Source organism: Parasteatoda tepidariorum, unplaced genomic scaffold (assembly GCF_982258835.1).
Source record: "Parasteatoda tepidariorum strain Cologne lab strain unplaced genomic scaffold, Ptep-v5.0 scaffold_12, whole genome shotgun sequence".
Classification (NCBI taxonomy): Eukaryota; Metazoa; Arthropoda; class Arachnida; order Araneae; family Theridiidae; genus Parasteatoda; species Parasteatoda tepidariorum.
In genome coordinates, this window is record NW_028257371.1 from 664,853 (window position 1) to 679,494 (window position 14,642).

Consider the following 14,642-nt stretch of genomic DNA (forward strand, 5'->3'; position numbering starts at 1 on the left):
TGCACAAGTATTGTAGTGATATTTAATGGTTATAATATATAATATAATACCACTAATTAAAATATAATAAGTATTTTAGTGATTAACTAGGGCATCTACAATAAATCCCAAAAGGGTGTTTGACCTCTTTAGTAATTCTGTTCTAAATTTGAAATTTTATGGGTTGTAGCACATTCTTAATTTGCTCCCACATGGATTTAAATTAATTTCATTAAATTTTTTCTGCTTACAATTTATAATTTGTTCTCAAATTAAAATGTCTTTTGTGAATACAATAAATACATAGTAAAAGCTTGATTAGCCAGAATGTGTGTGAATTCTGAAAATTATGATTACTTGAGATAAATTAAGGTAAGTAAGGCAAAGATCATGTATATAATATTAAACATATACATGGACTTTGCCTTACTATTGGACCCCTTTATTTAATTCATAATTTTTTTTAATGTAGCTTGAGATGGAAAAACAACAAAGGACTCAAGTTGAAAATTTGGCAAAAGCTGGATGTTTATCTGATGATGCTAAAGCTGGAATAACCCCAGCACATGGAATAGTACCATGTCCTCCACCACCACCTCCATTTCGTATCGGTAAAATAGCTTTTATTTCACATAAATACAATATGTGTTAATGCATTCTATTTCAATATAATATTCTGTTATCACTGTTATCCAGTCAAGACACAAAATTCTGTCGCACCTTTTAGTAGTTATATGATAATTTTAAAAGTATTTATTCTTTGAAATGGTTTTATATACAACCATGAGTACATTAGGGAAAATAGGATTGTTTGAAAATATTGAATTTTGTTAGAATGACATGTAAGAAAAAAGACAGTACAGTTTTGAGGTGAAACCTTTGCATATATTAACTAAAACTTTTTCAATTTTCAGGAACTTCCATTATAAAGCAGACAATTTTTAAAATTATGCTCTCTGTCAATCCTACACTTAAATAATAATCCAAGCCAAAATTTCTCTTGGTGATGAAGCACATCGGTAACAATCTCTTAACCCCAAGTTGTTGACATGAAGATATAAAACCACAAGTCATGATATAAAACCACAAATATATCGAGGCATATAAAATTGTTGATAAATATTGAATTTTCTGAAAATATTAGGTAATAAAAAAAAGAAACAGTTTTAAGGGAAAAATTATTCATTTATTAACTTTGTTTGCCATTCATACAAATAAAGAAAAACCCATTATAAATTTAACAAATGACATAAATTTTAAAACTGTAGACTCTGGCAATTCTGCACATAAATGACAATCTTTAGACTTAAAAATTGTTTCTTGGTTGTAAAAACATTCATGTAAAAAGAGATGATTTCAATGAAATCTAAGTATCCTTCTTAGCTTCATGCAGTTTTATGTGCTTTTATGATTTCTTAGCTGCAAACTTTACTGCATCAAAAAATCAATCCCTGCCCCTTGTTATTCAATGTTAGTGTATAGCTAGGAAATTTTTGCACAATATTACCCAGGAGCTCAATGCTTATAGGGTCAAGTGAATTCTGAACAAATATTTTAGTATGGTAATTTTTCAACTGTTTTTATTTGTAGACATTTTATTGAATATTATGTTTTTTTGTGTCTTCTTTGATTTATTATTGTGATTATTTTCTGTATGAATAATTTTTTAGGTTCATTAAATGACAAACCTTTAAATTTGTCAAGAGTGATGTCTAAAAATATTCCTCAGCCATCAAATCCTTTGAAATCCTTTAATTGGTGTAAACTACCAGAAGTAAGAAAAACAAACTTGCTTATTAATATACTTTTCAAAAAAATAATTCATAAGTGTATAACCAATGTTATTTGAACCGTTTGGGAAAACTGTACAAAGATATTGATTTACAAAAATTTGATAAGACATTTTGTGCTTATCAAAAACAGCAGGTAACATTTTCATAAAAATTAGTAAAATAATTTTTTTCTCTGATTGCATTGGATTTAATGTATAAAATTAAACTTAGATTAAAATTAAAAATATATTCTGTGTTTTTTTTCTCAATTTCTTTGTGTTTGTTCATAGGTAATATTCCTTTTAAGTTATGAAGTATTTCAGATTTTGATAAGTTTCTACTGAAATTTATTCTCAGTGCATAACTCTTGAACGATCGTAAATATTGAGATTTTCTGTTTATTTCTAATTTGAAAACTGTGGTGAAATATACATACACATGTATATATAGTAAAGAAATAGGAATTACTCTACATTATTGTTAATTTTAAAAGATTATTACGTTTGGTTTGTGAAAATTAGTCATTAATGAGAATGCTTGAAGTTTTGGTTTTAAAATTTGAAACTATTGCAAAACTGCAGCTGCCTGTCCTGCAGAAAAAAGCATAAGCATATATTTACTTTCTGTTAAATTTATATAGTTGCTTATAGTGCTTATATACACAATAAAATTTGAAAATGTAGAATCTCATTGAAAAAAGAAAGAAAAATAGTATCCACTGTTTTTAACATCTATTGACTAGTATTAGTCATTTAGAGTAGAAAAAAAAACTTGAAGGATATTTTCAACTGTCTAATATTGTTTTAAAGAATACTAATTTTAATATTGTCTATATAATATATGTTATCTAATATATATTATATAAATATTGTCTTAAAGAATTTGTATCTGTTCAGTGCTGATAACGGCAAATGCATTTTAGAAATCATTCTTCTCACATATTTATAATTAAAATACAAGGAATGAAACTTTTATTTTATTAAAAGGCATCCACTTTATTTTTTTTAAACGCAAATAAATTTCTATCTATATTATTGACAGCAAACAAAGTGCAAACATAACGAGCAATTTCAATGTTAAACACCTACTCACCAAGCTTTTTTTTTTCGTTCTAGAAATGAATTTTAGACATATCAATCTTTAAATTCTGGACAAATTTTTACATTTATAATGTTACACAGATTTAATTTTTTAAACCTTGTTAAAGACCTTGTTTAGGAATAAATTTAGACAAACTTTCTTAATCTGCTTTCTTCTAGCTTAAATTTGCAATTCTTAATTTTAAATTAGACTATTGATAAAAATAAATTTGAAAAAAAAATAGTTTATTTTTTCTCTTTTAATTATATTATATTTGCTGTACTTAATTCTTTTAATTGGACAATAATATAAAAAATACATTTTTGTAAAATGTTTTGGAATCACTATTGAATTTATGATAATTGAATTTCCATCTAGAACAACTCTGGAAAATATTTGTGAACAAACTGGTTGCATAATATGAAGTTTCATAATAAAAATTAAAAGCTGTAGGAAATGGTTCCATTCAAATATTTCCTACTTTTTATATTTCAAAAGGAAATAGTTTATTATCTGGTTCCTTTCTTAATAACAACAGTTATGAAAATATTTTATTTTCTCTAAAAGCTAGCATTCGATTATAATTCTACTTATCAGAAAAATATGTATATTGACCTAAAAAATGCTTATTTGCATATAATTATTTGTTATTCAGAAAAGAACCCATTTCTAAACTTCTCCATTTATCACAGTTGGTACACAATTTCAATAAATACAAATCACCACTTTGGAAAGCTTTGCTTATGAAGTTGCAAAGTATGCTGGAAGTTTTGACATTGAAATTTTTTAAAGGCTATTGTATCTGGTGGAAAGCCTGTTATATTAAAAAACACAGTATAATTTTACCCAATTATATGTTTTATTTAATCTTTCCTTCATTTAATAGCCTATCCATATTTGGATATACGGCTATCAATGTTCAACTTTTTAGCCTTATAATTTTGAAACTAATTCAGAAGGAAAAAAAATTTGAAAACTTTCCACAGTTAGCCTGACAACAAAGGGTTTCTAATCTTCATTGATAAGCATATATTCTGCATTAAATTAAATTTTGATCATTTGAACTAAATTAAATAAACTTACAAATAATATGAGAGATGTTTATCACTGTAATAATGGCTTCCTTTGATTCTCAATTGTTAATTTTGGTTACGGTTTAATCATTTACAATGATTGTTTCACTGACTCAGAATATCAAATCGAATCTAAAATTTTATTTCAGATCATCAAGTAAATTGTATTTATTGCCCGTTTTCAAGGGCATATTAGTTTCCATAGTTTGTAGATTTGTATTATTCAAGTTATCTATTGCAGTTGTTCCTTATTTCTTTCCTTTACAAAACTAAAAAATTTAATTAAAAAAAATAACGCTTCTAGAAATATTTTTTAAAGGGTAAACAATGTTTACTAATACTTAGTTTACTAATATTTAATTTAGAAAAAACTAATATTTTTATTTTGAAAAAATGTTCAGAAGTTTCTGTATTCTTTTCTCAAAAACTCTTTGGAAGCGTTGAGATCAGAGAGATTATGTTTGATTACAATGCCACCCATCACCAAAAGAAAATTCAGTTAAAAAAAATTTAAAGAATAAAAGACCATATTTTTAAATGTTTAGAATAAAAATATTTAAGCTGTAAGCTAAGAATATTGTTTTTTTAAAAATTTACGACACTTTCAATTCTCTCACCACTCTATTTCGTCCAAATTCTGTTTTTTTTTTTTTTTTTTTTTTTTTTAAAGATTAATTTCCTTCTTGTTGAAATGGGACTCTGTTTCTTCCAAATACATTTTTGAAGAGAATAATCATACATAAAGTATTGTTGATAAGTTTTTCATTATGGAACAGCTTCAGTTTTTTTTTTAACAATTTTGAATATCATCCCTGATATTATGATCTCTGTTTTTTTTCTCCATAGTTCTTTCTTTAGCTACTTTTCTTCCATAAATTAATAAATACAAATTTAACCTTTATTAATGCTGTTTGGGACTTAAAATATGAATAGTTGTTTTGGGAGAAATATACTGTCATTTTCTTAATATTTCTCCAAAGTATTTTACAGATGCATAGCATTAAAGACCTTGTTTGAAAAATGTCATAAGATATGGGTTTATGTATAGTTTTCTTAAAGCATTACTTTTTGTAATGATGGATTTAACTGGTGAAGTTTCAAGTGGTGCTGTTGATCTTGCTAAGTAAAATAGACAAATTTATTTTTGAGACATAACAATATAAGTTTTATTTATGAGTTTAAAATAATTTTATAATGTATATTTCAAAGTTATTTAGTTAATCAAGTAATGTATGATGTATTAGTTTCCTTATTAATACTTTGTTTAGATTTATCCTGATCCTCCAATCAATATTGTTTTTGTGTATATTTACCACTATAGTTTAATATTAGTATAGTTTATACCATTGTTACATTACTTTTTAACTTGAGCATGAATTATCATAATGTTATTTTTACTTTGACTTCTGTGCAGCATGCTCACATCTAGCTTACATGTTTTTAAATTGTACTTATATCCTAGTTTATCAAATTTTTCATTCTAAAACAATGATTACAAGAAAAACCAAATATTTCTCCTTTTTATATGTATTAATTGCCTAGAGTTAAATAAACTTGAAAACAAAAGAAATTGTGAATATTTTTTAATATAATGCTTTTACTTTCTTAAGTTAAAAATAAACTGTTTAATGTGTCAAGTATCAATCCGAGGCTTTTCAAAATGTAAGACTTTGCATTAGCTAAAAAAAATGACAACTGCTTTAATCAGTGGATATCATGACACAACAATATTTCCTGTTTTTTATTGTAATTGATAGGTTGAGAAAGTTGGCCAATATGTCAAAAATACTACATGTTATATGCTTTTTTATTAGTTCTCATGAAAATCCTTTTTTTTTTCCTTACTTATTTACAAACAATTTAAAAAGAAACGAAATGATTTTACTTCATTAATTTTTTCTACATTTTTATTTGTTTAGAAATAATTTATAAACGATGCTCACTACTTACTGTTAACATTTTCCTGGTGATGATGCAGACATGGTTGCAGCTCAAAACAAAGCTATAATTGAAGTTGTTCAGGAACTTGTACGACAGCCGACTCAACCAAATACATGAGTTAAAGATCAGAGTAAGTATTTTTAATGTATTTTTCAATAACTTTAATAACAAACAGATTTATTTCTTTAGTTTTAATTATGTAAAAAATTAAATATTATGAACAAATATATAAATGAACGTGAAAGATTTCCTTATAAATTTATATGGTATAATACTATTTATAAAAAAAGAATAATTTTTTATCACTCAAAGAATAAATTGAAAAAATTCGAGACTTCAAAGAAATTTGTCATCAGGGTTGTTAGGAGACAGACAACCCTGACTACAGAAACTTAATTTTTTAACTTAACCAAGCTTAAGTCAGTATAGAAAATTACTACTTAAATTTTAGGGACCATAATTGTTTTTCCCTAAAATGTTCATAAGACCGGAAATTTTTAACATTAAAAATATGAATAAATTTAGTTTATCATAATATAGTTTAGTTTATCTTTATACAGTGTTAAGCAAATTTCTTTGAAAATTGGAAGATAATAATTTAAAATTTCAAAAAGCTTAAAAATATTATAGCAAAAATAGCAATATGTTGCATTAAACTGCAATTGTGATTTCAAAGGTTCTTTTAAAAAAAATAAATTTGAACTGCATTGTTCAAATTTCAAAAAGTAATGCTAAATGTTCATCCCTTAGCCTCCATTTTTAATAAAATTCTTTACAAGGTGCATGGATGAAAATGCATGTTTATTCGTAGAAGATAAAATGGTGTAATCATATATTATCTCTAATTTTCTGGATGTTTTGCATTATATATTTGGGACTCAGACAATAATTTGATATGTATATAATTATTGTAAATATTATGTAAATATATTTTTTATTTGTGGCAAGTTGTAAAAAAAATTTTCAGACAGGAAAGAGCTGGCTTGTGAGTGGTTATTTGCCCATACTTGGTTTAATTGATGAAAAACCTTTCATGTTTGATTTTTGATTTGAAAATGTAATCTTAGTATTTATTATGTTTAATTTTTTATTGGAAAATATAATCTTAGTATTTATTATGTTTTGAGGCTTTGACAAGAATATGGGAAATTTTAATTTCAGAACATTGAGAAACTGTTTGAGGCTATTATTAGTTGGTAACTTGTAGCTCAATTATTTTAAGTTTTTATTTATGTCAAGTCATAAAAAATTATTTTCAGACTGGCATGTGAGCGGTAATTATCTCATACCTGGTTTAATTGCAGAACAATTACTATTGCTTTACAAGCTGCTGATAATTGCTGTAGTCATTGCTTTTCAGTTTCCTTTGAATATCCAATTATAAGTGAATTTCATTGAAATCTGTATTCAAACTTGAAATGCAGGTGTTGTGGAACATATTCATAACTTTTAAACTTGTCTTATTTACTGAAAAAAATTGATTTTAATCTTGGAATTCGAAACTACTAATTCTTAGCTTAGCTGGATGATCACGCAACTGATCAAATTCTTCATGTGGCAATTATTTTGAAGTTGATGTAAGTAAACAATTTAATTGTTTACTTACAATTAAACAATTTAATTGTTAGTTTATTTTTAACTGAAAACAAACTTAGTAAAAAAGTATACTTAAACCTTACAATTCCAGTTGGGATAGGTGATGTTGCTTCGATAATAATTGTAGACGATATATGTTGAAAATAAAATAAATCATAAGTGATTTAAAACAGGAACAGGGTGACTGTATGAAACTTTTATTTCATAAAAATAATAATGCAGAGCTCTTGTTGCCTAGTTTACATGTAACATTTTAGGAAAAAATAATATATTTTGAATAATAATATAAGAATAAGCCATGGGAGATAAACTCACTATGACCTGTCTGATTAAATGCCAGTTAAGAAGTGCATATTTAATTGTTGGTTTGGAATACAGAAAGAGATCCATTAAAAATGGACAAAGCCAAAATTCAAGCCAATTATACTAATCTCACAATATTTAATGTTAACATTTAATTAAGCAGGCTGGAGATTTATTTCCAGGAAGTTCGTTGAAAATCAAAGTAAACCTATTAAATTGTTTTTTGTACACAGTTGGGACAGAATTGAATTATATTTGTTTAAGTTGATTTACATTAAAAAGTTAACTATTGCATTTATGAAGAAAGAAAATCATAGAAATATGTACGTTTTTTTTTTATAAAATTAATTGATTTGTTTAATTGTGAAATACATTCTCGTTTTTTATTTTATTTTTGGGGACTACTGAAATAAAAAAAATAAAGTTTTACAATAGTTTGTGAAATTTTAACTGAGGACATTGAGAAACTGTGTGAGATTATTGATAGATTGTAACTTGTAATCTTTATTTCAAATATATTCTTAGCATTTATTATCTGTGTAACATTGAAGGCCTCTAAACTGTTTTGTTTAAATTTCTATACATATTTTCTTGAGTTAATTCAGTTTGAATATTTATAGGCTATGCATTTATGGAAAGTAATTGCAGAAGTTAGAAATACAAGCATCACGAATATTATTTAGCCTCATAAAGAACTGCTCATTGATTATGTTCCATTGCAAAGACACAACCTACGACGAAACTACTACGAAAGCACAGCTTATGCTATCTCCAATAGGATTGTTAGACGGGAATACTTTCCTCATCACTTTAGAACCTCGTCTTTTCTCATGTGGTATGTAAAAGAGACCTTTTAAAAGTTCTATTAATATTGCTTAATTATGTAAAACATATTAATATTGTTTAATATTATTTACAAACAATATTATAACTAAAGAACTCAATATTACTAACTCAAATGGTTAAAAAAAATTGCAAATTTATTACTGTAAAAATAAGACAAGAACTCAATTTGTCGGTTAAATATCAAATGAAAAGTAAATAAATTTAGATTAGAAAACATCAAAAAAATAAATTATTCTAAATTGATCTTTGCAGTTCATTATTTTTTATTTCTCAAAACATAATCCTTGTCTCTGAATTAAAGGGATAATAACGATCTGTCATAAGAATAATTTCAGAAGATTGATATTTCATTTAAAACCCATCAGTGATCCTGTTAAATTTTTGGAAGCTATGGAAGCCCTTTTACCCTCTCTTAAACGAATTATTAACATTTCTCCATAATTTTGTCTTTCAGTGCATAGCTTATTATTTTACTTCAATTAGTATACATTTTGAGGATAGTAGTTAACCACAATATCAGCCTTCATCTATGAAAAAGTACCCCACTACATAGAATCGAGTTAACATGTCTTGTATACTAGTGAATTGGAATTACGGTCAAACCTGTTTATCTCGAATCTCACGGGAAAGGCGAAAAATTTGAGATTGAGAGGTTTCAAGTTATACAGGTACTTACAGTATACTAATTAGGAAATTCTATTAAAAGTGCTTTAATTGTTTTTAGTAGAAAAATATACACATTTCTTTAAATTAATTATACCATATATATCTATTTACATAAAAAAAATTTAACATATATTTAACACTGAAAATAAATTTTCCATGATTTTTGACGTATAACCTTATTTGTTTTGATTATTCTTTTGAGGTTAGAAAGAGCGCAAATACATCAAAGCCAACATTTTCCTGGGATTCAAGAATAGTTTATAAGAATTCTACAGCTTTTTCTACCTCTTTTGCATTCACTTTTGATTCATCAATATGATCTTCAGCTTCTTCCTCTTCATCTGATATTCCTGATCATTATCTATGATTTCCGCATCTGTCAATGTTCCGCATGTTGCCAGGCAGTTGTCCACTTGTAAACATCTTCAAAATTAATGTCAACATTAAAACTAGATTTTTTTGCATTCCATTCTGGTAAATCTGGCACTGCAGTTTCATCATCTTGCCTTGTGAGCCTGGGCCTTCCTCAGAAGCTTTTCCCATTCTGCCCTTCTCCCAGCAATTGATTTCCAGTTCTTTACTTTAAGGATGACAAAATCCTCATCCACACAGTCTTTCCATCTCTTTTTGGGCCTTCCTCTTGGCCTTTTATTGGAGGGGGTTGCATTAAAGACTCTTAATGCTGTTCGCTCTGGGCTCATTCTCACTACATGCCCGGCCCATCGCATTCTACTTAGTTTAATAAATTTAATGATATCGTCGCTATTAGAGATCTTATATATTTTAAAATTATATCTTTTTCTCCAGTTGTTGTTATCGAGGATAGCACCAAAAATGATTCGTAAGACCTTCCTTTCGAAGGTTGCTAATAACTTCTCTTCCCTTTTTGTTAAAGTCCATGTCTCTAAAGCATAAGTCAAAACTGACTTGATTAATACCTTATAAAGTAAAATCTTCGTCTTTTTATTAAGTGGGATTTCAATAATCATCTTAAACCATAGAGGCAGCGATTGGCTGCGATTATTCTTTTTCTGATTAATCAAAATATAAATTTACAAAACATTTATTTGTTTCATATAATTTTGAAATTTAAAAATGAGAAGCTTTATGGCATTTATCTAATTTATGTTTTACAATACTATTTACTTAATACTATTACATAAGAACTCCAACCTTAACAGAGTCAAATTAATACATATGGTGCATAGCGTTTTTTAAAAGTACTTACATGTGCTTATTTTCATTTTTTAAAAGACCTGAAAGGTCCTTTTTTCAGTGGGTGTTTTTTTAAACGTACTTAATTTTCCCTTTTCGAAAATGAGATTTTTTCCTTTACCCTGTCGATTTTCGACTTGTATTATGCAAAAGCATGTTTTTTACATTGGTTTATTCAACGTTTTACCAATTTATTCACCCACAACTTATATCGGCGTACCATCTGTTTATAGCGCACGAAAGCGCCAAACATTTTACATGTTTGATAATATACTTGCGAGACTGCATGTGCTTTTGCTGAGCTGGGTTCGGTGAGATTGAGTCTCTCATGTACAACTCTCATGTACGAGATGAGACTCTCATGTACAACTCTGCTGCATTTTGCAAAATATGATCAATTTCAGACTTCATTTTCCACCCTCTAATTTCGAACCGAAAAATCTCTCGATCGTTTTATAATGGCTAATTTAATCAAGAAAAGAGTTCTTTGTCATAAACTAGCTATTTTATCATAATCATGTAAAGTTTCTAAGAATTATTTTGTATTTTGTTAATGTATACAGTGCTGAAAAATATTTCTGAGTGCATAAAAAGTACTTAAAAGATACTTATTTCTTGTTGAAATATTTGGCTCTGCACCCTGATCAAATACTGATTGTATATTAGGGTGCACTGAGTTTTTATTTTCAAAACACTAAAGTGTATTAAAAAAAAAAGAGTCTCAAGTGAAAAGAAAAACACTGATACATAGCTGCCAACTCTACTGGATTTTTGCCAGTTTCTCTTGGTCTACTGGTTTAATAAAAAGTTTCCTAGTTTCTGTACATTTAAAAAATTCCCTAAAATTGTGTAAGTTTCTTTAAAAAAAATCACCATTGAAATAGATTAATGCTTGTTTAATTATTTAAACAAGTACATAATGACGTAGGCCTCATTTAGAGATATCAATTTAAAACTTTTTTTGTTCTAAAATCGTTCAGTTTATTTTTATTCAGGACTCCATTTGAAATTAATGAAAAAACTCTTTTAGTATCTTTGATAAATTAAATGCCTTTTAGTATTCAAAATTATGAGTGAATATAATACTAATCATTTTAAGTATATTTAATGTCAATCATAACTGAAAAATATTAAATTTTTTCTATTTTTATTACTATAAAAATCCCTAAAATTCCTTATGTGTAAAATATTTAGTACATTATGCATCAGTTATTATGAAATTTATAATATTTCGTGAAATCTACTGGATTTTTTCCTATCTATGCTGATGGGTAAAAAACTAATATTTGATGATATATTCAAATCTATGTCACCGAAAATAAGTGCTTGAAAAATGAGAAATATACGAATTTCTTGCTATTTTATTTTTTAAAACTTACTGCCATGAAATAATCATTAAAAAAAAAAAACAATTTTGTTAAAGCTTTGAGTCTCTCGTCTGGGAGTAAAATAGATGTCTACAAATTTTAATTTTATGTATATTTTTTTTCTTCTTACACAAAACTCCTTTTTGGAAATCAAGTGTTTTAAAAAATAAAAGCTTTTTTTTGCTGCCATTTTACATTTGGTACTCAACATTTATTTTAACATTTTTTGTTTAATAAAGTAGTAAAAGTTTCAAAATTTAAAATAAATATTGTATATTCTTCAGTTTTCTATTACATATTGCAATGTTTAACATCATTGAATTATTTCAGGATATGAAATGATCCGTATGTGATGGTTGAAGAAGGTTTTCTTTATCTCTATGAACTGAACATTGAAATGCTTGTGTTTTAATAAAACAGATGGGAAATATTTGCTTCTTAAAATGAATAATAATAAATATGAATTGTGTATCTTCAGAATTTGGAATTTTTTGGCTGGTAAAATTTGACATTAAGAACTGTGGTTGGTTAGATTTAAAATCATAAAAACTATGTCAAAATTCTTTTGTTCCATAGTTAGACTTTGTAAAAGTTAAGCATTACATAATTATTGAGTAGCAATAAACTGCTACTCGAAATTAACTGTATTATTTAATTTACAGTGAACTCTTGCTACTACGACATCCCATACAACAATAATTCCCTTATTACGATAATATTTCGTGGTTCCGACAAACTTGCATGCGAATGAATGTCATGCTCCTCTCATTACTACGATATTCTCTGAAGCAATAAACCCCTGTAAAACTATTTTTTTTCCAAATTTCAACCTTATTTTCTCTATTTATTATCGGTTTTCAAATAATGTAAAAAATCTTATTTTATCATCTTTTGCTAATTTTTTCCCATCTTTTCTGATAAGAGTTTTGGGTATTCATACTTAAAATTATTTGATAATGAAAATTAATATGCTATTTGTAATTGTGAGTTCAATATATGATTTTAGTAGTAACTATGTTTAATATGTGATTAGTTCATTTAATGGTATTGATAAATTGGTTATGTTCTTTTAAGTAATATAAAATACAATTTTACATAAAATATTGCAAACATAACTTAAATTCTTTTATATAAAATATATTAAAAATATCACTTATTTTAATTTTTTAAGAAATTCATAATTTTTTTTTTCTTCACTTATTTGAGAATGACATTAAAAAGCTGTAAAATTAATATTATTATTTAAACTAAATTGCTATTTTAAACTGTTTAGATATTTGATATTTCTTTTTGAAAAGGGGTTTATTCCACTTGAGTTGAAAATTTAAGAAATTTAAATTTAATTGGTAAAAAATTGGAATTGTATTGTTTAAAATTAGTTTATATTGATTAAACTGATATTTATTTAACCAATTTTTTAATTCTCAGGCTTTAAAAAATTTCGCAACAAAAGATGTTAGGACTTTTTAGATGTCTTTAGTCAACAGCAAAACTGTCACTTATTGATTTTTTTTAAATGATTGAAATTTTTAATTATTTTCCTCTCAGGTAAAATGTGCAACAAACATCTTCTATTTTAACATTTATTACTCAGTTTGAACATTCAGGTTTCTCAGTTTATTAATGTTAAGATTTATTTTTTGAAATCTGTTAACATTTGTTGGTAAACCTTATTTATGACTAAAGTTTTGAATTTTTTAATTGTTTTCATAAATAAAAAATTTCCAAGTGATGTATGAATGATGATTTTTGATGTATGTCGCATTTTTTAATAGTGTTCGTATAACGTTTGTTTTTAATAAATGTTAATCGTCGTTATGTTTGCTTTTGTTGAACTTGGTTCATTAGGTATCTTATCTATACCTAATTGTCAGGCAAAATTTAGGTTTGTTGCATCAAAATAAAAAAGGCCGACTCTCTTTTTGTTATCTTTTTTTCTTTGCCGAGCGCGAAATAACTTTGATAGACGATATAGTAGCCCACTTTCAGAGTAGGGGAGGAATTTTAACATGGTTACCATGTCTCAGCTTCGTTAAATCTGCCTGGAATAGAGAATTTAAATATTAACTTTTAAAATCTGTTTCCGTATCCTGTAATATTGGATGGAAGCTATTGAGTTTATTCGTTTAGTGTGAAAATTTTAAACTATATTCTTTTATTCAAACTTTGTTTTCATACTTGTGTATCATTTTATTGAATTGTCAATTTTGAAATAAACAATGTATTCATACGCTATTGTAAAAGAGCCCAGATGCAAAACCTTCCCACTGCTGCCTGCAGCAAGGTTTTTTCTCTAACAAAACATATAAACAGTTGTTTAAATAAATATACTGATACAATTTTAAAGAATATTCAGAATAGGAAAAAACTTCTATACAACTGCTTTTCGAGATGGTAGTTAAGATTTGCACCTAGACTAGACATTTGGGACTTTATAGATGAACTGTAATAGAAATTGTTATTTTCCAGATCATATGTTGTAACAGTTTTTTGAAGTAAATATTTAAACCATGTCTTGTACAAATACATTGTTTTATTAAATGGCAAACAACTCTTGTAAATATCTTGAATAAACTTGTAATTTTGAAATTATTTTTAGTGTTGTTGCTTAATATTACTTCTATATAGTACATTTCAATTTTTAAAGGCCGCTCAAATATTTTACCAGCGAGTTTTCGTAAATTTGGCAAAATAAGAATTGCACTTCCATCGCTTATGTAGGAAAGTCTAAAACTTTTTTTTCTCACTAACTTGAAAATAAAATACTTTGTGAAAAATCAGCTTCAAATTAAAATAAGCGATGC

At 26.4% G+C, this 14,642-nt stretch overlaps 1 protein-coding gene across 12 annotated transcripts in view; it reads left to right on the plus strand.

The window, feature by feature from the left end:
* Positions 1-14,430, plus strand: part of LOC147800841 (uncharacterized) — a 41,602-nt gene extending 27,172 nt beyond the window's left edge. For 8 of the 12 annotated variants that reach the window (XM_087156316.1, XM_087156314.1, XM_087156317.1 and 5 more), the window contains 5 exons: positions 452-590; positions 1,650-1,753; positions 5,824-5,975; positions 8,365-8,579; positions 12,169-14,430. The gene's annotated coding sequence lies outside the window, so the exon portion shown is untranslated. The remainder of the gene's footprint in view (positions 1-451; positions 591-1,649; positions 1,754-5,823; positions 5,976-8,364; positions 8,580-12,168) is intronic. The other 4 variants (XM_087156323.1, XM_087156326.1, XM_087156324.1 and 1 more) reach the window with 3 other exon arrangements.
* Positions 14,431-14,642: the final 212 nt, after the last annotated feature.